The 20520-nt window shown below is 39.8% G+C and overlaps 1 long non-coding RNA gene across 4 annotated transcripts in view; it reads left to right on the forward strand.

Annotated features, from left to right (window-relative positions):
* The window catches only part of LOC136017537 (uncharacterized), a 29235-nt gene extending 9979 nt beyond the window's left edge, over positions 1–19256 (forward strand). For 3 of the 4 annotated variants that reach the window (XR_010613965.1, XR_010613968.1, XR_010613966.1), the window contains 3 exons: positions 761–908; positions 13714–13855; positions 14966–16205. This is a non-coding gene — a long non-coding RNA (uncharacterized LOC136017537). Of the gene's footprint in view, positions 1–760; positions 909–13713; positions 13856–14965; positions 16206–18253; positions 18372–18951 lie in introns of those variants that run through there. The other variant, XR_010613967.1, reaches the window with a different exon arrangement.
* The last annotated feature ends 1264 nt before the right edge of the window (positions 19257–20520 follow it).

Below are 20520 nucleotides of genomic sequence, written 5' to 3' on the forward strand. Positions count from 1 at the left end.
ATCATTTTGTTATTATTAATTATTTTACTCTTCAAAAATAATTATTCAGTTCACAAGGAACTGTTAAAAAATCTATGGCCTCTTGCTTATATTATTAGAGCAGCTGTGGTTTGTTGTCTAAATATCTGACAATATATCTGCTATATTGTACAAGTATAGTCTTCTGTTAAATAGTATAACTGACAAAGGTTTCTGTATGCTTTTAATTTTAAGAAAAACATGTCTTATATATATGGCAAGGAACTCTAGAGAGGAAAGTGTTCTCTATCTCCTTTATTTCTTCATGCTCTCAAGCATCATTTTCTCAAGGATTTAGAATGTTGCTATGAACCTGAATTACTGAGAACATAAACGACAGGGGAGGCCAATGAAATTATTTTACCATGTTAGAAATTATTTCTTTTTAAAGAACAAACCTGTATTAAAGGTTCAAAAGTGTTCTGGCTTCTTCTCCCATGGAGACTGAAGCTGCAGATGACCACAGCAGAATGGAGCTGAGTATACCCTGGTGTCACTCTTCCTACTTAATAGTTGAATAAAAATTAATTGCTAACTGGTACTTATGTGTGTTTTGGCTAAAAACTGCAGAAACATTTCAGCTATCACTACAAATTGATAAAATTAGGAATGACATTTATTAAGTGGGTTAGGTGGTGGCCTATTCTCAGTAATGATTTGGAAAACAATAAAAGGAATAGTTACCCAGCTATTGGGTGAAAGAGGCCACATGCTCTTCATTTTTGTATGTTCTCTATTGCAGGTTAAATTCTTATCTGCAACATTTCCAAGCATGGAAGGAAGGACATCACTGATATCAATGATGTGAGCCCAGATACGTCTTCTTTTCTTTGATGGCTGCCATCTTTGGCACAACCCTGGGAAATGAATTGTGTCCCAGCACTGAAAAAGTGAGTTGCAGTAGCTAAAGAGCCATTGCTCTTTAACAAATAGTTGTTTATGTACAGAACAAAACAGAGGTGGATCTTCAGGATTTACTTACCAGCATGTTATACTGTATTTTCAAGTTTATGAGCATATTTGCTTCATTATTATTAGAGTTTTTGTTGTTTTCTGATGCCTCAGTTACTTAGTTAACAAGCAGGATTTCTTTGTTAAAAATATCCATAAAAAGAATATTAACTTTTTTCAAGTTTTCAAGCAAGGAATCATCTGTTTAAACTATTTGTAAATTGATCCTTTATACATGTAGCTTATTGCTTCCACTTTATAGCAAATAGATTATATAACCATAAATACTATCCAAGTGTATTTGTTTTGTTCCCCTGGGGCTTCTGTAGTTCACTATAGTTGTTGAAATCTAGTAATCTGTAATATCCTTTTAAAGGGTTTGGATGTTTTAGACATTTTGCCAGGATCTGTAGTCACAGGACAAGGGGCAGCTGTTTAAACTGAAATAGGATAGATTTAAATTGGACAAGCTGTTCAGAGAAGTTCTGGGTGCCACATCATTGGAAGTGCTCAAGGCCAGGCTGGATGGGGCTCTGAGCAACCTGATCTTTTGAAAGATGTCCGTGTCCCTGGCAGGGTGGGGTGGATAAGATCACCTTTAAAGATCCTTCCCAACCCAAACGATTCAATGGTTCTATTTATTGATTGAATGAGCAGTTGTTAAACTATGGCAACATGACATTCCTGATAGCATGCACAGTGTGGTATACTGAAATCTAGGAGAGATTTGACTGAAAAAGAATGCAAATAATCAAGCCTAGTATCATGATTGTCCTCACTGAAATATTTTGTTTGCTTTTTTCCTCTCCTGGTATATCAAATAATGAATATTTCATCCTTCTGTTCAGCAATAAGAAGAATAAAAAAATAAAGATGTGCAGTAGAATATGCAATATGTCCCTATAAGGTTCCCAAAATAAAACTTCGTGTAAAGATAGTACATTATGTTTGCCACAATGTTACTGTGTCTTCTATCTTTAATCAGCAGAGTGGGTGGTGGCTGACAAGTCAAACCTAGTAACTAGCTGACACACAAAATGTCACAGTTCAAAGAAAAGCTTTGGCATGACTCTCATTTACTATAACATATCAGCTTTACACTTCTTTGGCAATGAAATACAGTCTTAAGATTAGAATGAATTAGAGCTGCATTCCTGCTTTGATTCCTTAACACTGTTCTTTAGGAAGGCTGCCCAGATATAAAGAAGGATCAGACCTGTTTGTATAACTTTTTGTGTAAAGATTGCCAATAGAAATTCAAGAAAATGCATTGCACCATTGTCCATAAGAAGCAAGAATAACAAGTGGGTTTTTTAATCACAGCTGTTGTTGTGGAATGGGTGGTCACCTTAGGCCAGTGTACAAGATGTGTTAGGAAGACCCTCCTGTTGAGTCATGAGGTTCAGAAAGGACCTCTTTGCTTTCTAGCTCATCCTCAGATACTAGAGAGACTGGATGTGGCTGGATCCAATTCTAGGCTCAGACTTGGCCAACGGTTTATGTCTAAGGGTTGTGTAGTGCTTGCACCTTCTTATCCGAATTTGTCCCAGATGCCAATACTGTCACATTACAAGGGGGGTTTCCTGGAACCCTTTATATTTGACCAGCCTGCCAGTTTCACGAGAAAGACAAGACCCTTATCCCCAGCCAGCCCATCTGCATACTGAACAGCCCACTGAATCAGAGGGTGATACATCTGACCTATTCAGGGACCTGCACGGAGAGCATCACAGAGTCAAATGCTTTATTTCAAATATTCAGGTATCTAGAGACTTACACAAAATAGACCTCAGCTGAAGTCTTTTATTACATAGAATACAAGTTTGTGACAGGATGAGGTTCAGCGATTGCCAGTGATAAGGTACTGTCTGCAAAAACAAGCTTGAAGTGATACACAGACAGACTATAACAGCTAGCATGAGCTGGTCATTTAACACGCAAAAGATAAAGTTCTTACGCAATAGGTGTCCCTATCAAGGAGGAGATAGATTCAGCCCATTGACTGATCCCAGAAGTTATGACGGAGTCTTCCCTCCTTTTCCTTTCCTAATTTCACATATTTATACAATTTGTTTCAGGTTAGTAACTCCCTGTAACCCTCCTACTACGTACAGAGTGGTCAGTCAATTTGAATAAGGTCACATCATTGATTTTCTTACTGCACGTGCTCAGGGAAGGGTCTTTTGACCTGGGCAGGGATCTTTTGACGTGTGGGTGTGATTTTTAGTATTATAATGGGGGTATCATGAGGATAATTCATTGAAAAGACACCCTAATCATGTTGTGCTGACGCGCGAAGCCATGTTTTGGTGTTCATATGCTTCCAGGATGTGCCAGTCTTCAAGGATAGTCTTTCCTGATTAGCAGTTCTTTAGCCCTGTTTCTTAATCTGCCTACACAAGGGCAAAGCCTCTTCTCCCACTATCAGTTCTTTGTGAGTGGTGTTCATCCTGACCTTGTAGGAGGCCCTTGTCCAGGCATTTCCATTGCAACACAAGTTTCAGTTTTTCAAGCCTGTGCCTATGGAGTTTGAGTGACTCTAGTCATACATACGTTATTACTGACAGGTGTAACATTCTCATGCCTTGCTTTTAAAAATACAAATCTAGTTTCCTTGTTTGGCAGCTGCTGCCTGGTTTATCAGGACATGGAGCCTTCAAGTTCCCACTCCTGCATGGAGTATAACAGAGCTTTGTTGTGGTGCCTTCACTCCTTTCCACTCTCTGTTCAGTTTAACTTCACATATGCCAAGGTCGCAGGGTTGCCTGGGGAGCTATCATAGGGTAGATTCTGCGCATGCCAGCTGCATCCCACCCTGGAAGTAGCAGCTGCCTTTTACCCTAAGGTCTCCTTGGTGTTATAATGTAACTTTCGGGAACTAAGAGCAAGTGGTCTCTAATTTCCCCCATTTTCCCACAGCTGTTTAAAGATCTATATCTGAGCCTCTTATTTGCAAAAAATAAAAAATTAGTGATGAATTTTGAAGGATCCCAGAGCTTGCACATGCGTTAATGTTCAAAACATAGTGTGGCTCTGAAGTGAATCCCCTCATCTTCCCCACATTCTGCGTATTGGTTGAATTTACAAAAGCATTACAGTGTGTGCAAATCAAGATTCATTTTGGAGGAAAGTAAACTAGAAGACCTCTCCGGGCACACATGAAACGCTCTTCAGTACCTCATGGAGACATAATTCTGAATGATGACTGGCTTGCACCACCACGAAGTTCTCCAAGTCCTCCAGCATATATCAAGCAGTCCAGCTGACCATCAGCAAAATAGTCACAGCAGCAAGGCAGCTCATTCTCAATGTTTAGTTTTTCATTTGAAAGAAATGTCAGCATCACTGCCTTCAGAGTGTCCTCTTGGATTTGTTTCCATCGCTCCAGACCTTCGTTATTCCATTCAATGGGACCTTTGGATGTTGATCAAACTTAGAGTGCAGGCAGAGTTGGGCAACCAGCATCATGGTGTCAGCAAGAAATGAACAGGAAAAGGAATAAAGCTGGTTTCCAATTTGAGACCATAAGAGGACAGGGCACTGATGTGCTACTGTTTTCTGCAAGAGATAGACAAAAGGATGGCATGGAGATTCCTAGGATGGAGGATCCTGAGGACAAGAAAGCCACAGTTCTGTGGCATAGCTTTTAGTGAGACAACTTTGAACCAAATGTGTGGTGAGAACATTTCAACTAATGACTCAGCATCACTGGCATCATAACACTAAACTGCTGCTTTTGCACTGAAGTGTTTGCTAATGTAGAGTTAGCCAGGGAGTCTGGGGTTTAAAATTGCTTTGGTACCTATGGTATGGTGAGAATCTCAGCCTTAGTCAGATTAAACTTCTCACTGACGGCAAGGAAGAGTGTTTCTATGTGTACTCCAGTCAAATTTGCATTTAGATATATAATTCTGCTAGAGTTGTTCTAATGGAAATAAATCTAACATGTAAAGTGAAAAATTTGTTCCTTTTACTATTGACTTTACTAAATACAATAAAATGTTGAAGCATGTAGATAAAGATGGCTTACAAACTAGCTATGAAAAAGAAGACACTTACCATTGTTCATCTTAGTGTGAGTTGCTGCATTAAAAGACCTGAGATAGGCCTACTGAGAAAACCCTAGTAGCTGCAGAGTATTTACACTATAAATAATTTTGAAATACTTATTTTTTCTTGGAAGAGAAAGCTGTGATAGATGTTAAATAATTGTGAAATATTCAGTGACATATTGAGATGTAACAGATGCTATGGAATCATGTCATAGTCAAGCGTTGTACTAATTTTGTAAGTGTTGTGTATTTGTTGGAATTCCTATTCATAGCTAAGGGCGATTTTGATAGTAATATGAAATTCTAGTGATAAAAGAGTACAAATAGCAACTTATTTGATGTTCTACACACCCACTCTGCTGCAGAAGCAGCACACAGACACATTTCACTGTCTCAAAAGGCCTTGGAAGATGAATGACTTGAAATTCTGACTTTTGACAGCATTGTTTTGGAAGGTACAGATATGCTGTGCCAAAGACAGCACTGAAGAAGGACCCCAGGTACCCTAGGTTTTCCAAGTCCCCATTTGGAAGATAGGTCAGTTCCTGATAAGCCAGCAACAGATTTTAAGCTTTCCTTTTTCTGAGATGCTTAACTAATTAATTAAACTGAACTAATACATTTAATTAAAGGTTTTGGGGGATGTTGTTTGACATTTTCATAGCTGGCTTTGTGAAATGAACACATTTTAGTGGAGATTTTAATACTGCTCTGAATTCAGGCCTACAGGGACAATTGCAGAATACTGCAGATGATGGAGCCCAAAAGCCTTACTTGGAGAGAGACAGAATTTCACTACATAAAAACTGAAAAGCAGAGTCCTGAAACTGAAGCTAAATGCCAGAAAATTGTAACTGTTGTACATGACAGACCTAAGATCCACCTCTTCCAAGCTCTTCTCTGGCAGTAGTAATGATTAACCATATAGCAGTAGGGGTGTTTCCCTAGCACGTTTCTCTGTGTGTCCAGTAGCCAAAGGTTAACAACACCCTTCTGTTATGTCCTGTATTATAGAAGTGGTGCTGTCTTGAATCACATTTACTCCTTTCTCTGTGTTTTTTGTCAGTCCTACTACAGTCTTTTTGAGATGATCAGAACTGTGCTGACTCCTGAAGTTGTGGGAAAAACTGTGGCTTTATATAGCAGCATAACAATGTTTCCCATTTTATAACTTTCATAATAATTTTTTGAAGATTCAGTAGTGAAATGGATCTACAGTTAATCATTCATAAATTATATCAGGAAGCACTTAGAGTTCTTTATTTTTGCCATGATCTTTATTCATACATTATATAACTTTACTATCACAAATAAAAAATAAAAATTAAAAGATTATCTGCAATATTTAGGCACCTAAATGAACAGTTCTTGTCATCTGCAAAACAGTTGAGGACGCTAGTGCTGGCTAATAGTTTGTGCACATAGAATGTAATAGTTCATGCACTAACTACGTACATAGCTTTGAAAATCCTCCTGGAATCAGCCTCCATTGTTAGGTTTTAAAAATTCGACACCTATCATAGGCAGCCTCACACCCACGGTTCACTGAGAATGTGAGGTAGGACCTCAGACTGGTACATGACCACTGGTGTATTCATACACTGCAGGGCAATATCTTGCAAAATGCTGCCTAGAAGCACAGTTTGGGCCCTGGTCTCTGCTGTGCTGAGACAGCTGTGCTGCTCCAAATGGTGGAGCAGTCCTTGTTGGCGTCTGCTGAGAGCCCTCTGCAATGCTCTCCCATGCTTAATCTGCCTTACTAGGCAAGTAGCATTCAAAGCTTTATGCAGTACCACAACCTGGGTATATTATGATCAGACAGGGACTACTTCATAGAGAGATTTTCTCTGTTCACAGCGATCCGTAAGAACAGCTGTGGATTTCTAAACTTAGCAAATCACATAAATTTTCTGGAACTTAAGAAAAGTGAGTCATCCAGATTTATTAAAAAAATCATTCAGTACTGAAACTTATTAGACCCATTTGACAAAGACTGGTAAGAAACTGTGTTTATATTATGGCCATGATTATAATATTTTTCTCCTAATTGTGAAAACTCTCAGAATCTACAAGTTGCAATGATGTAATAAAATATAGGTTAGGAAAAGACCAGTTCTGAGACATATGTAACTGAACACTGTAAGTCAAGAGTGAGAAATCATGTTGGTTCTCTAGTTGAGAGCTGGTCATGGCAAAAAGAATAGTAGGATCGTAAAGAAAATATTTGTAGCTCTCTGATTTGTACCAGTTCTCCATTGCAGTGATTCATCATTGCAGTTCTCTGTTCTCTATGGCAGTCCTCTAACTGTAGCATGGAACAGAAAAGTGTAGAAATGGTATACATAGGCCTAGGGACATAAAGAAGTTCAGGAACCTTTTTCATACCGAAATCATAAGAACTTCAGAAATGCCCTGTGGGGTCAGGTCCATGCTCCATCTAGTTCAATAGCTTTTCTCCAACTGTGCCTGTGGGAAATGCTATTTAGAAAGAGAACACAAGCCTGGATGCTGCCTGTGGTTCAGCCCCCTCATACTGCCCCAGCGTCCGTAGTCACTGATTAATAAAGCTGGAGGACACACTGCTAATGTTAAAGGCTTACGAGGCAAAAAAACTTTTACATTTACGAAAGCTGCTAAACGCAGGCTATGTTAAACTTGAAATGGCTTGGGCCCTTCCAGTCGTCGTTGAAAAAGCAAAACCTAGACTCTCATAAGAAAATATAAACAGTAGAAGGCTTTCAAAGTGTATTTATGATCTTTTATTTAGATATCATTTACTGGTCTTTTACAGCATACTCCTTTTTTCTAGAAAGCATACAAATGAGATGAGATTTCAACAGCTAATAAATAATGTTCCACAGACTCTTGACAACAGAGGAAATTCTTCAGTGGCAGCTTTGCTCTCCGTTACACCTACTTCCTTTTAAATGACTTTTATTATGTTTTCAGCAAAGCTATAGCTTTTAACAGGGACATTGGTATCAAAGATGGACAGATCCAAGGATGGACTTGCACACAGAAGAAGAGATAGAAAATCCTTCAGTTGTATTTTACTTCAAAATCTCTATCTATTCAGGCTGAAAGAAGATTTTTTTTTTTGTTTGTTTCCCAATGACAGATCCCTGTATTTCACAAAGATGTGCCTGATGTGGTTTGCGTGTTGCATCAAGTGTTTAAACGTGGTAACAAATGAGGTGTCAATTTCATTATTTGCAAGTCTTTGTAGTAGCACAATCATTAAAGAATAACATATTAATAAAGAAAGATCACAAAAGTCCACAAAATATTTCGGAAATGATTCCTCATAAACTCCTAAATGAGGGCATTTCCAGACACTTGAATCCCTTTTAGTGTATGCTGTGTTGTCTTTATACAGTAATTTCAAAATCTACATGTTGCTTAGGACTGAGTCAAATGCCTCAAAGAGGCTGTCATATCAAGAAAAGTATAATACACCAGACTTGTCGTTTCATAGGAAAATCATATCAAGTTTGTTTAACAAGATCTGTTCTTTTAAAATGTGTCCATTGACATAAGTACAGTACTGTGATTTCTTATTGACAGGGTAGTGGATTGTCTCAAGCATTATCTGCAATTCGTATTTATATTTAGCCCTTTTATTTCATTTTCACGCTGCAAAAGGATGTTAGAATGAGTGTGAATGTAGTTTAGACTCATTTTTTTATTCCTAAAATGACATAAAATGAGCAAAGGGTGATCATAAGCATAGTTATCTTTATGTAAATTTGTATGTGTTTAAATCTGAGGGTTTCCCTGAGAACTTCTATGGAGTATCTCATGTTTCAGGAAATACTACATCTTCCCAAGTGGATGGCAATAATTGAAGTACCTATCTTCCATCTCTCACTTCAGAGGTTTTCTTCACTATTTCTGTTACACAGTGGTTATAGACGTGACATGCTGTTATTATAGGAAAAAGTGGAGATTTCCAGGAGATAAAACCTCAGTTAATGCAAATACCCTTTGAGCGTATAACCTTGGAAGTCTACCTAAAAATTCTTCTGAAGGAGAATCTGAAGCCAAGACAAATGTTAAACGGATTGTATTTCATGTTTTCCTGAGGTAGCCTGATTCTTCATACTCTAACATTAAGTGCTTAAAATTCCTTTCTACTTTCTTTTCTATTTATTTTTCAACAGCAGGAATTTAGTTTACACTATTTTAAACAAAATTTAGACTTCTGTTGATAAAGTTGTTGTACACAAAGAGAAGGTTTCAATACGTTAATGTCTATAAACAGTCCTGCTGATTGTACAGCAGAAATGCTAATAGAGACTTACAAAGGACAGTATTTTGAGGAATAAAATTGAAAAGGGTCCAGAAACAAACTAGACCAAACCTGTCAGTGTTACATCAGGCTGACCAAAGCATCTCAGGAGAATTGAGTAAACCTTGGAAAATGACACTAGAAATGCAGCTAAAGTACTGAGGGAAATACACAAACAAATGAAATAGTTGCTTTCATACAAAAGCAGTTACATTAACATAAAACTTTTTTCTCGATATGTTTTTATTCAATGGGCGTGATATTAATAGCAATATTAATAATGTCTGGTGATTTGTAATCAGCACCAGTGAAGATAGAATACCTTAGGGCTTGACTCAGGACATAAGGACATGCACGTGCTAATTTATGTCAGTGAAAATTTGTTGAATCTAAGCTGCTTTCAATATCTCAGCTAGTTCATCTATTGTAAATTGTGGGTGTCTGCATTGTGCTCCACAGCAGAGAAATACCCCTGGCCATTTTTTAATATCCCATCTATAGTCAGTGGAATCAGAGTTGTCAATGAAGATTTTGTCAGCAGAATCTTGAATTCTGATGATAGTGCATGAAGACAGTCATCTAGTTGTGTCAACTTCTGCTGGAAATTTTGTTGGAAGATTTGCAACTACACAAAGCATCTTTTTACTTACAACTTGTATTTTATTCAAAAATCATTGCTGTCCTGTAAGCAAGAAACACCGTGATTCCATTTTATAGTCACTTTTCAGAGCACAGCAGTTAATCTAACTCTACAGTTACACTCTTACGGTATATTACAATATATATGTGATGTTCGCCTACATGCAATATAGGGCTAGGTTATCTTAAACTTTGTATTTTTATGACTTTTAAAGGCTCTATGCTGGAAACTGCATGTAATCCAGTAAAAAATTCTCTTTCCTTTAAAACACTTGATCACTGTTTCAGGAATATTTAGTGCAGCAGTAACTGTCCTTGCACAGCATCCCAGTAGGCAAAGTAAAGTACTCCACACGCATGTCTAAAAGGGTCTCTGCCTCTAAGAAGAAGGTACATAGTTTATCTTTCTTCCTGCTGAGATAACGTACTTACTTCACTGTTTTCTGACCAATTTTGCTTGTCTCCAGCTATGCAAATGCTGCAAATTTTACAGTTTTTACAAAACCCATAATGCCCCTTCCTGAATCAATCAACAAAAAACCTAAATATTTCACCTCTGTGAAACAGTCTCTGGTATTATCGCAGAAGTCACATGGGCAACAGTAGGTTAGCAAACTATGTTTGATGTTTCTCCTCCCTGAGCCAGATAATGTATGTGCATAATTGCTCAAGTGCCATCTGCTTGCAGCTTAAGATGTGTTGCTCATTGATAATGAAAGCACTGATATGGTCCCTCACATGAAATAGAAGTGTGTCTAATGTAAGCCCGCCTGATTCTGTAGGACCCTGATATAAAAAAAAAGAGCAATGCCTTGTCAAAACTTCTTAAGAAATGTGCATTTAATAGTAATTGTTACAAAGGGAATGAAAATATGGCTGAAAGATACCTGATAGTTTGGGGATTGAAAATGTCAATTTTCACTGTGAGCATGGAGTGGCAGTGTGAAACTTTTAGCCCGTTTTATCACACATTGCTAGGACTTTCACGGCACAGAGGAAATGGCTGGGAAGGGCAGAGTTCAAAGGTGGTTGAGGCTCAGACCAGAGTCCACTGCTGTAAATGGCAAAACTCCCTTTGACACAAGGGTGTGTGGCATTGCCCTTGTCCCCCCAAATCAAGGGGTGTTGTCAGACCAGTTGGAAAAAATCCCAGGAAGAAATGAAAACTGAGCAAAGACATAGTTACGTTATTCAAACGCACACAAGACTTGCAGGTATGGAAAAAACAGCAACAATCCTTTTCTTCCTGTCCATTGATAGTGCAAAAAGTAACATGATTAAACTAGGGCAAGTGAGATTTACTTTAAAGCAAGAAAAACTCTTTAATGATCAGGGAATAACTGGCAGGAGTCTATTGCCTGGAGCAGCTGTCAAATGCCCATTAACAGAGGGGCTCTAAGAGCAGACTGAACATATACCTGCCAAGAAAAGCTTAGTCCGTTCTGCCATGGGGCAGGGAGATGAAAGAATGACTTCTGAGATCCTTCCAGCCCCTGCTGGGTCCTCTGTCTTCTGCATGAAGAATTCTCATCTCCCACACCTTTACACCTTACACAGTGCATAACTTGTCATTCAAAGCAGCGGTGCTCTTAGCTGAGCTTCCCTTTGACCTGTATCCAAGATGGGAAAATGGTGAAGCATTGTATGTTTGGTTTTTTAAAATTGGTTTTAAAATTTGCCTGCCCACCTGATAACAGCCATTTTAAACACAGATTCCTGTTGCTTCAATGTACGCAAAAGCGATAAGGGAGGTGACTAGAAGCTTATTATTAATTTGCTTCTTTTATCTTTGGGAAATTAACATTCTGCCAAAGCATTTAATTGGACTTTTTTGTTAAATCTCACAGTGATGCTTTGGTTTTTCCTTTGACTAGAGAGAAAAACCAGCATCTGGTGTTTGAGCATGCTAGGGATTTGCACCATATTATGTGTAATATCTCTACTGTAAATAAGCAAAATGAATAATTAAGTGAATAATGAGGTGTCCTTAATGAAGACTTCTCTGACTGTAGCTACGGAGGGTTTGTACTCCTGTTGTTTGCTCTCTGTTGGGCATCTTGGGCATCACATTGCCCATATGGATATTAGCAATGTATTTTTTCAAGCTGACGCCAGAAATAATAATGGTGAAGGTTGTCAGATACACGGAGGAGCTTTTGCTCTTGGGTACAGTGTCTGCCTGCAAGAGAAGGGTAAAACATAAGAATAGTAGAACTGGTGTGATGTCCCCGAGGACACCCACAGGCCTGATTGTCCCTTCCTGGCTTCCCCCTGGGCTCCCCTTCCTGCACACCACAAGGCTGCAGCAGGCCCGGTCTCCAGCTCCCCACAGCCCTGCGTGGCCATGGGCCCTGCCAAGCTGGGCTCACCGGCCGGCCCATAGCCCACCACAGCCTTGGCACGGCCTTGTCTACAGGCTGGGGCTGGCCCTGGTGCCCTGGCAGCCAGGGCCCTGCCGCCATGGGATGGGCCCTGGCTGCCAGGCCCTGCCCCACCACTGCAGGAAGCTCCCGGGGCCCGCAGGGAGCCACCAGCCCATGCTGCCTCAGCACTCTGTGAGGTGGTTTCTTTTAAGCTCAGAAGAAGCATAGAGGAGGTGAGCCGGAAGTGTTGCACGGTCTGTCCTGGTACAAAACTGAGCCTGTGAACTGTTGGGGTATCTGTATTTCCTTGCCGTGGGGTTTGTTCTCCTCCTGGGTGCAGATGGTCTCCCACACCGGGTCACCATGTGCAGCGCTGGGCGGTCACGCAGTCCTGCTGGGCCACCTGGAATGGTACCGGGCCTCCTCTGCAGCAGAAAAAATCAACTCTCTGTCTTCATGTGTTTAGGACTCCTGAGGTAATGCTGCCATTCCCCCATCAGCTCCTCCCAAACACCATGTCTTGGCAGCATCTTGGGTGTAGATTCTGTCTTCCATACGTAAGGTTTTTGCAACGGATGTTGGCAGCAAAGGTTCCAAATGTCGGTATGTTGGTGGCATGAAGGGCAGCTCCTCTCACAGCCCGTGCAGCAGCTAAGGACAGAGCAAGGAGAGGGAGCTGCTAGTTTCAACTCAGTCCTGCCTCTGCCAGTGCTGAACGTTGCCGAACACTTGGCATTTTTTAACATCCCTGCATTTTTTAAGGAATAAATTGGAGGTAATCTGATTTGTTTTACTGGAAAAAGGTTACAGCACAAGTGACTGTTTGGTACCTCTGTAAATGTGTGGCATCAGACTAGCAATGAGCAAGGCGAGACCTGGATTTCTGCGGCTGTGCTGAGGAAGCAGGAGATGCCTCCTTCAGCTGGATTTCCAGTGAACTTTCCGAAGATTACAACAGGGCAAGAGCCACAGGAATCCGCAGGAGAACATCCCCATCTCCTGACCGTCCTTCTCTAAGCAGATTACTGGGGACACCTGGCAGCTGGAAACAGTGGCTGGAATTTATTTTACCTCGGTCTCAGCTTTCCACCTTGAACATAGCTGTGTATAAGTAGAATGCAAAGTGATTTTTGTGTATATGTGGTAGGATAACTAAACTTAGCACTTTCTCAGCATTTGCTATTCAGAGCCGTAAGGGAAAGCTAAATGAATTGCCAAGGAGACATAGTGAAAATTAATGACAGGGATAAGACTCAGAAGGGCTGTTCATATCTGGGCTCAGTGCTCTGATGAACATCCAGTCATTGGTTAAAACCTGTTAATATCACCTTAGGTGAGCATCCTCAGGTGTCGCTGACAACTCTGCTGGCTGCTATCTATGCTTTTGTGCATTCATTTCCAGCTCAGTGCCAGACATGCTCTACTCCTCCTGCTTGGGAAGAAGGCTGAGTCGAATTTGGAGATGACTGCTGCATGGTCCCACTTTCTTTCTCTGTCCTCGGGAGCCTGTGCCCACTGCCAGTGATCAAGATACCTGGTCACAGGTATGCATTCCCCTGACTTCCTATCAGCTACTTAGGGAGGATAAGCCCTGGCACACGTGTGCCAGAAAACATTCAAAGTTGTAAGAAATCATGCCAACGTCAGTGATGGAAAAACTGCATAAATCTCACTCTGAACCACAACTGCACAAAAACAAGTCCAAAAGCACTGGTGCTCTGGCATGCATCACTACGGGTTGATGAAATTACAGTTCTTGAGAAAAAAAAAAGGGCCTTATGTCAGCCTTAAAAGACAATCTTACATAGCAAGTCAACACAGCATGAAACATGTAGCCATCTCAACTACATGAAGTTGGTCAGATGTTAAACCACCAGAAGGGACAAACTATTTTTAGAGCTGTCATACATTACTGCACCTGAGCTTTATTTGTCTTCTGATTAAGAGTGGTTTTCCTTCAGAGAAGTTCACTTGAATTTTATACTCATTTACTAAGCCTTATGTTCCTATTCAATTTATTTTAAAGCAGATTCTTTGGGGAAAATTATAAAGCTAATTTGAATTGATTCTTCTGAGATTCAGGCTTAAATGAAGTGCCATAAAATTGGCAGTCAAAGTGAAAAAATAGAATTGAATTTTATACTCGTACTACTCAATGGACACAGGCACCTTGCTGCTTGCTACTGCTGGGGTTTTGATGTAGGATGTTTCAGACAACTTAAACACACCCAGGAATTCAACTTCACTGAGGAAACCACAGTTTTCCTTGTTCAAGTATATTTAATCAGATTATAAATTTATGGCTGGCATGTCCACAAAGTTAGTCATTCTCTCCAGTTTTTAAAACCAATTCTATAAAATCCCAGTGGTATTAATCCTAATTCTGGGTAAGTAAAATCGAGCCCTGTATCTGCAGGACATCTGAAATATGGTAACTTGAGCGTATAGTTGTGGACGTGTCAGAGTAATGTTCCTCACCAAGAACCACCCATTTCTACATTGCCAAGTCCACCGGCTAAAATTTGAGTGCTTGAGCTGTTTTGAGTGTCCAGCAATTTGGACTCCCAACCTGAAACATTTTGTAAAAAAATGAGGTTTGGGTGGCAAATGTGTGGCTTTTTTCTGAAACCAACATTTTATTTATTTTTTTCTAGATTCTTGTGATCCCAGAAGACAGGGCATCTAAAAATCATTAACATTTTCAGACAATTTAGGCCACCATGGTAATACATCATCAGATGAGTAAACATTTGGTCTTGCAGGTTTTTTGTCAACGAAATAATTCTGAGGGTGTTTTTCTCATAAAGACTGTAGGCATACCAGAAAAATGAGACCTTTTTCTCAACAGAATTCATGTTTTTCTGTTACCTTTTGATACATTTACAACTTGGGAAATTCACAGAAATAATGGCTGAGGAACTGGTTATTCAATTTCCTGTCACATAAATTACTGGGTAGATGTTCATTACGCCCTTCCAGCACTGTGCTTCCAACCTAATCAGAAATGAGGATATGAAAAGATGTGCTGGAAAAAACTCCAGTCCACTCTGTTATTTATTCTGCATACATGGTCCTGTATTACAAATGACTGTTATTTTGTATGAGTAAATACGTTAAGAAATACTTAAAAACACCCTGTATATTGCTTTGCTTCAGTAACCTTTATGTGAAAACAATTTTACTGAAAGAAGCCTTCTTTCCCATGATTAGTATCTGATGAACTCAGCTTTCCAAAAAGTACTAGTCAGGAGCAGATATGTTTATTTGTTTTGACTCCCATTGTAAGGCTTGGGCACCTGAAATTAGACATCAAAGTTAATATTTAAATGTGGAAATTAAAATCCCCCCATCTTTTGCACATCCAAAGTTGCTACAACCATCAACGATCTCAGTGGGAGCTGTGGCTTGAAAACTTTGCCGTTCAAAGAGAGGTGCTTAGTGAAGGAGATGGAACTCTGACTGCCTTGATAGTGTTCAAATGCTCCCTGGAACCAGACGGAAGTGAGTGGGATGTAATGCTGCTCTGATTTGCTGCGCTGATGAGCTGATGGAAACCCATGGACTGCTCTTCCCTGTGCCCCCAGCTTTCTGAAAGCAAAGCTTGACACCTGCTATTCAGAAACTTTCTTCTGTCTACCCTCTTTTTGCTTAAGGCATTCAGCAGAATTTGCCAAGATGCTGCCAGTTACAAGGGTATGAGGCTGGTGGGTTTTGGGAAGCAGCACGTGGTGTGTCATCTCATTCATAGGGCAGAATTTTGATAGATTGTGCTGGTCTTTGTATCCCTGGAAATCCTTTACCATCTTTCATGATTACAAAGAGAGTAACGGTTGCTCAAAGACAGAGACTTGTTCTTCGTTTATATCAGTTGCTGAGAATCTGAAATTTCCCTCTACTAGCAATGTATGTTGTTTCTGAATGCTGCATGCATTAAGAATGTAATGACATGAGGGATAAATTAAAATACAATAAAAGTATTTTTTATCCATTTATTTCTGCTTTGCATTTCTGTTCTTACTCTACCAGGAGCCTGAGTCTTCCCTCTCCAGCAGAGCAGCAATTTGGGAACTAGTGCTTACCAGCGATGCCAGGGGCATCCCTCTCTTTCTACAAAGTGAGCATGTGAAAAGACATCAGCACTGTCCAGGCCTTAAAGCTTTGTCTTTTTCATATGCTTTAATATTAAGCTAAACCAAGATAACCTTTTTCAATAGATAAACTCAGCTTTCTGACCCAAAATGGAGCACAAGGTTTGGAAACCAGTCTCCCTCCTGCCCCTGTCTTGCTTCAGGGTACATTCTTCCTCAAGCCTGGATTTCCAATCCCATGATTTTCAGTGTCTTTTTAAACTGAGAAGCCCATGAAGCCTGTGAAACCTGCAGCTCCCTGAGTCCCCACAGCTCTGGGTGTGCTCCCTGCTGCCAACCCCCAGTGTCCTCCAGGGCCCTGTCTGGTACCCCCAAGCTGAGGAGGCTTCCCAGCCAACTGTCCTCCCAACATATATAAAGATGTGCAATGCTTTTTTAAGAACCTTTTTTTGGTCCTGTTGGATTCAGGTAAATTACAAGTTTCCTCTTGTCCTTGCAGCACTTTGTTTTTTTTTCAGCCTGGGAACAGCGCTGATAACTCCGATGTTTTCAGTTGCTGCTCAGTAATGTTTACTCTGGCCAAGGACTTTCTGAGTCTCGTGCTCTGCCAGGGAGGAGGGGAAGCCGGGAGGAAACAGAGACAGGACACCTGACCCAAGCTAGCCAAATAGGTATTCCATACCACAGCACATCATGCCCAGGATGTAAAACTGGAAGCAGTTACCCAGAAGGGCTAGATCATTGCTCAGGTCAGGCTGGGTATTGGTTGGAGGGTGGTGAGTGGTTGTATTCTCTTCCCTTGTTATTTCCCTTATCATTATTATCATTGGTGGCAGCATCAGTGGTTTGTGTTATACCTTAGTTACTGGACTGTTCTTATCTCAACCGGTGGGAGTTAGTTACATTCTTTCCATTCCCCTCCCCATCCCTCTGGGAACAGTGGGAGGAAGCAGGGGGGAGTGAGCAAGTGGCTGCATGGTTCTGGGTTGCCGGCTGTGCTTAAACCATGACAGCTCTTTTTACCCATTTATCTCAACATGAATTCTTTTTTTTCTTGGAGAAGAAAGATGGCTGTAAGTTGTGGTTGTTACTCAGTTGTAAATAGCAATGTAAACTATTATTTACATGATACTTATTTGTCTGCTGGGGTTTAATAAAGCCCTTTTAAGAGTCCCAGCAGTTTTTTTGGAGATTATTAAACCATATGGTAAAAGGATAGATCTACACCTGATTGCAAGGGGCAAACTAATTCCAGCTAAGGTCTATAGAAAGTATAAAAATAGAAGGAAAGACACTTCATATTTTTTAAAAGTAAGCTGCATGAGAGTAGGATATCACTGCAATTTAAATAACTTAAGCTGTTTTCTAATTAGACTTTCATCATTTCAATGAATTGCCCCTTTCTGATCTGAGTGCTGTCCCTCAAAACAGGGGGTCTTGTGTCTTATTTGTCTCAGGATGAAAACTCATAGTTTTCTCAGGTTTATATCACATTAGGTATAACCATGTCTATCTTCTAAGCATTGCTTTTAAATAGACCCATTTGTATTTGGGTATTTATTTGATCTTGTCACCAGAAACAGTAACAGTAAAAACAGGTCTGTTTGTTTGTTAGTGGATGGAACTAAACCTTAGACAATATAAGCTCAGACAGCACAAGAGCTCACATACTTATTTAGCCTCATCCGGTCCTATGCCTTGCTACAAACTAAAACAGGTAAGTTTTCTCCGTGAGTTAAGAAACAGCAGATGCAATTCATATTCTTTTAGCCAGCACAATGATTTTCTTTAGAAAGCCTTTTGGAATGTTCTTTTAAAAGGTTCTGACTTTTTCTTTATTTTCATCTCTTTTAGGGGCAATGTGAAAGAAGTAAGGGAGGAAATTCAGAGGAGAAAAAGGAAGAAATTCAGGAGAAACAGGAAAATGGAAAAGGAAAAGATGTAACAGACCTTTTCATAGGAAGCTGAGCAAGTATGTGTCGTTTATTTCAAACCTACCTACCAAAATAGTAGCAGAAATGAAAATATTTGCGATCATTACAAGCTGTCCATAGGCAATTGCAATTATTTTACTCCATGTACAATGTTAAGGTATCACACTATGGAGATAAGTGCTTTAGAGATGCCAGTAGATAGGTAGGCTTATGATATTAAATCATACAGTATTCAAGGTGAGAAATAGTACGATGGAGTGGGAATTGACTTATTTGAGAACTGCGAGCATATATCCATAGCAGAGCTGAGGGCAAAGCAGAGCATGCATTGCACAGTGCTGCATGTCGTTGCTGTCCATGCTGCCTGTGAGCAAAGTGCAGAGCCTGGCTGGGGTGCTGCTGGGACCCAGTGTGCTACCCAGCAGCTGCAGTGCCCCACACCTTTGGGAGCACATCAGCAACTCATATGCTGTGCAGATAGTGCACTTTTGCTCTCTGACGCTTTCCAGGTATAATTACAATGGGACATCAATATCCAGTTACAGCCTCTGCTACCTTCACTCTCTTTTAATTATCTGGTGACCTTCATGACTCCATCTATTTTATTGTTTTGTCTAGCTATCTATCAGAAAAATAAAATTTGAAAAATACATCCGAAGAACCAGGAAATGTAGAAAATGGACACCTACGAAAGCCACATTTGTGAAATGACTACAGATAATTATCTATCACAGCATTTACAAAACAAGAATTAAAAGCAAGGAAATTAATACTGAAAGACTGTGCGAGCCTCACAGTAAATCTTGTAGGTCAATATACACAACATTCATAAAAGCATTGCCATGTCAAGTAACAAATTCCCTTTTCCTCACCACATAGCAAAATCTCTGACTTGAGCTGTCCCCCAAAACAGTCTGACTTGCTCTTTGCTTGTTCTCCACATTAAAACTATGACTTTTGACTTACAGAATTAGTTTGACATTTTATTATTAGTGGTAGTAAGCAGAAAACAGTATCAATAGACTTGAACTTAACAGCTTACTTACATTGCCTACCTGGCAATGAAGACATACGTTTTTAAATGCCTACGTATAGGTGTATTCCAAGATGCAGAACGTTTTTAGTTCCAGAAATCTGTTCTCTTTCTTAAGGCTAGTACAAGTAGCTGAACAACTGATCTCCAAAGAAGCCTGAGTCACTTCAGTGGTTTTATAGTAAAGATAAGTTACAGCTTCTTCTAATCTGATACATCCTCTCAAAGGCTGAGGAGATGAAAGACATGATTCACTAGACTAAGGTAAGTACTCTAAGGAATGAGAAGCTCAAGAAATCGTATGTTTCTGTAACAAAATGCTATGTGCTTTGTATTTGCTTAATTAGTAGTAATAACATAATTATTAGAATTTATTTTCTTGGATATAATTAATATACATAAAACTAGAACAATAAAGAAATATCAGCAGGTTTAATATGCTTTGTTCACAGAACTAGGTGTAAGTCCTGCTTAAGTAAGTCTAAAAACTTGCCCTGCCTCTTGTAATTATAGTATATGGAGGATCCAAGGTGCCGTCAGTAACACAGGTGCCATCCCCCTTAAATTGCCTGGTCACTGCACCATGTAATTGAGGGCAGAAATGGACAAAGATCTGTCTGCTCGTATATGTCAGCAAGGAATTATCTACAATAATTCTTTGCGTGTTCATCATTTGGTAGAAGATTTTGCATTACTTTCTCCAGCTCTCATGCATGCCTACTCCACAGTCATGTTTGCACTGTGTTTCACTGGCATGTGTTGAAAATAGTCATTAGCACACATTGAGGGCTATCACACGGGATGTTTGCAGCTGTCATTTTGCAGGATTATCTTTTACTGTTTCCTCCCGTTCAGGCTAATTATGTCTGTTGTCACCAGGCAGTCAGAAGATCGTGTAACAGGGGCCAAATGCAAGACTCTCCTCATCAGACAGTACTCAGGGGAGAAAACCCAAGGGAAATTAGCACAGAGGACATGAAAAGAGCAAATAAGCACAGAGAAGGAATCACAGAGTTTTGTTCATAGCTGAGTGATGTTTGCTAACTCCAGCATAATTTGGCTTTTTGATGAAGCTGATGCTTCATTCAAAGCAATTTCATTTTAAAATTATCTACAGATCCAAAATTATCTTTTGACTACATTGTCTGGTCTGA

This window comes from Lathamus discolor, chromosome 6 (genome assembly GCF_037157495.1).
Source record: "Lathamus discolor isolate bLatDis1 chromosome 6, bLatDis1.hap1, whole genome shotgun sequence".
Taxonomy (NCBI): domain Eukaryota; kingdom Metazoa; phylum Chordata; class Aves; order Psittaciformes; family Psittacidae; genus Lathamus; species Lathamus discolor.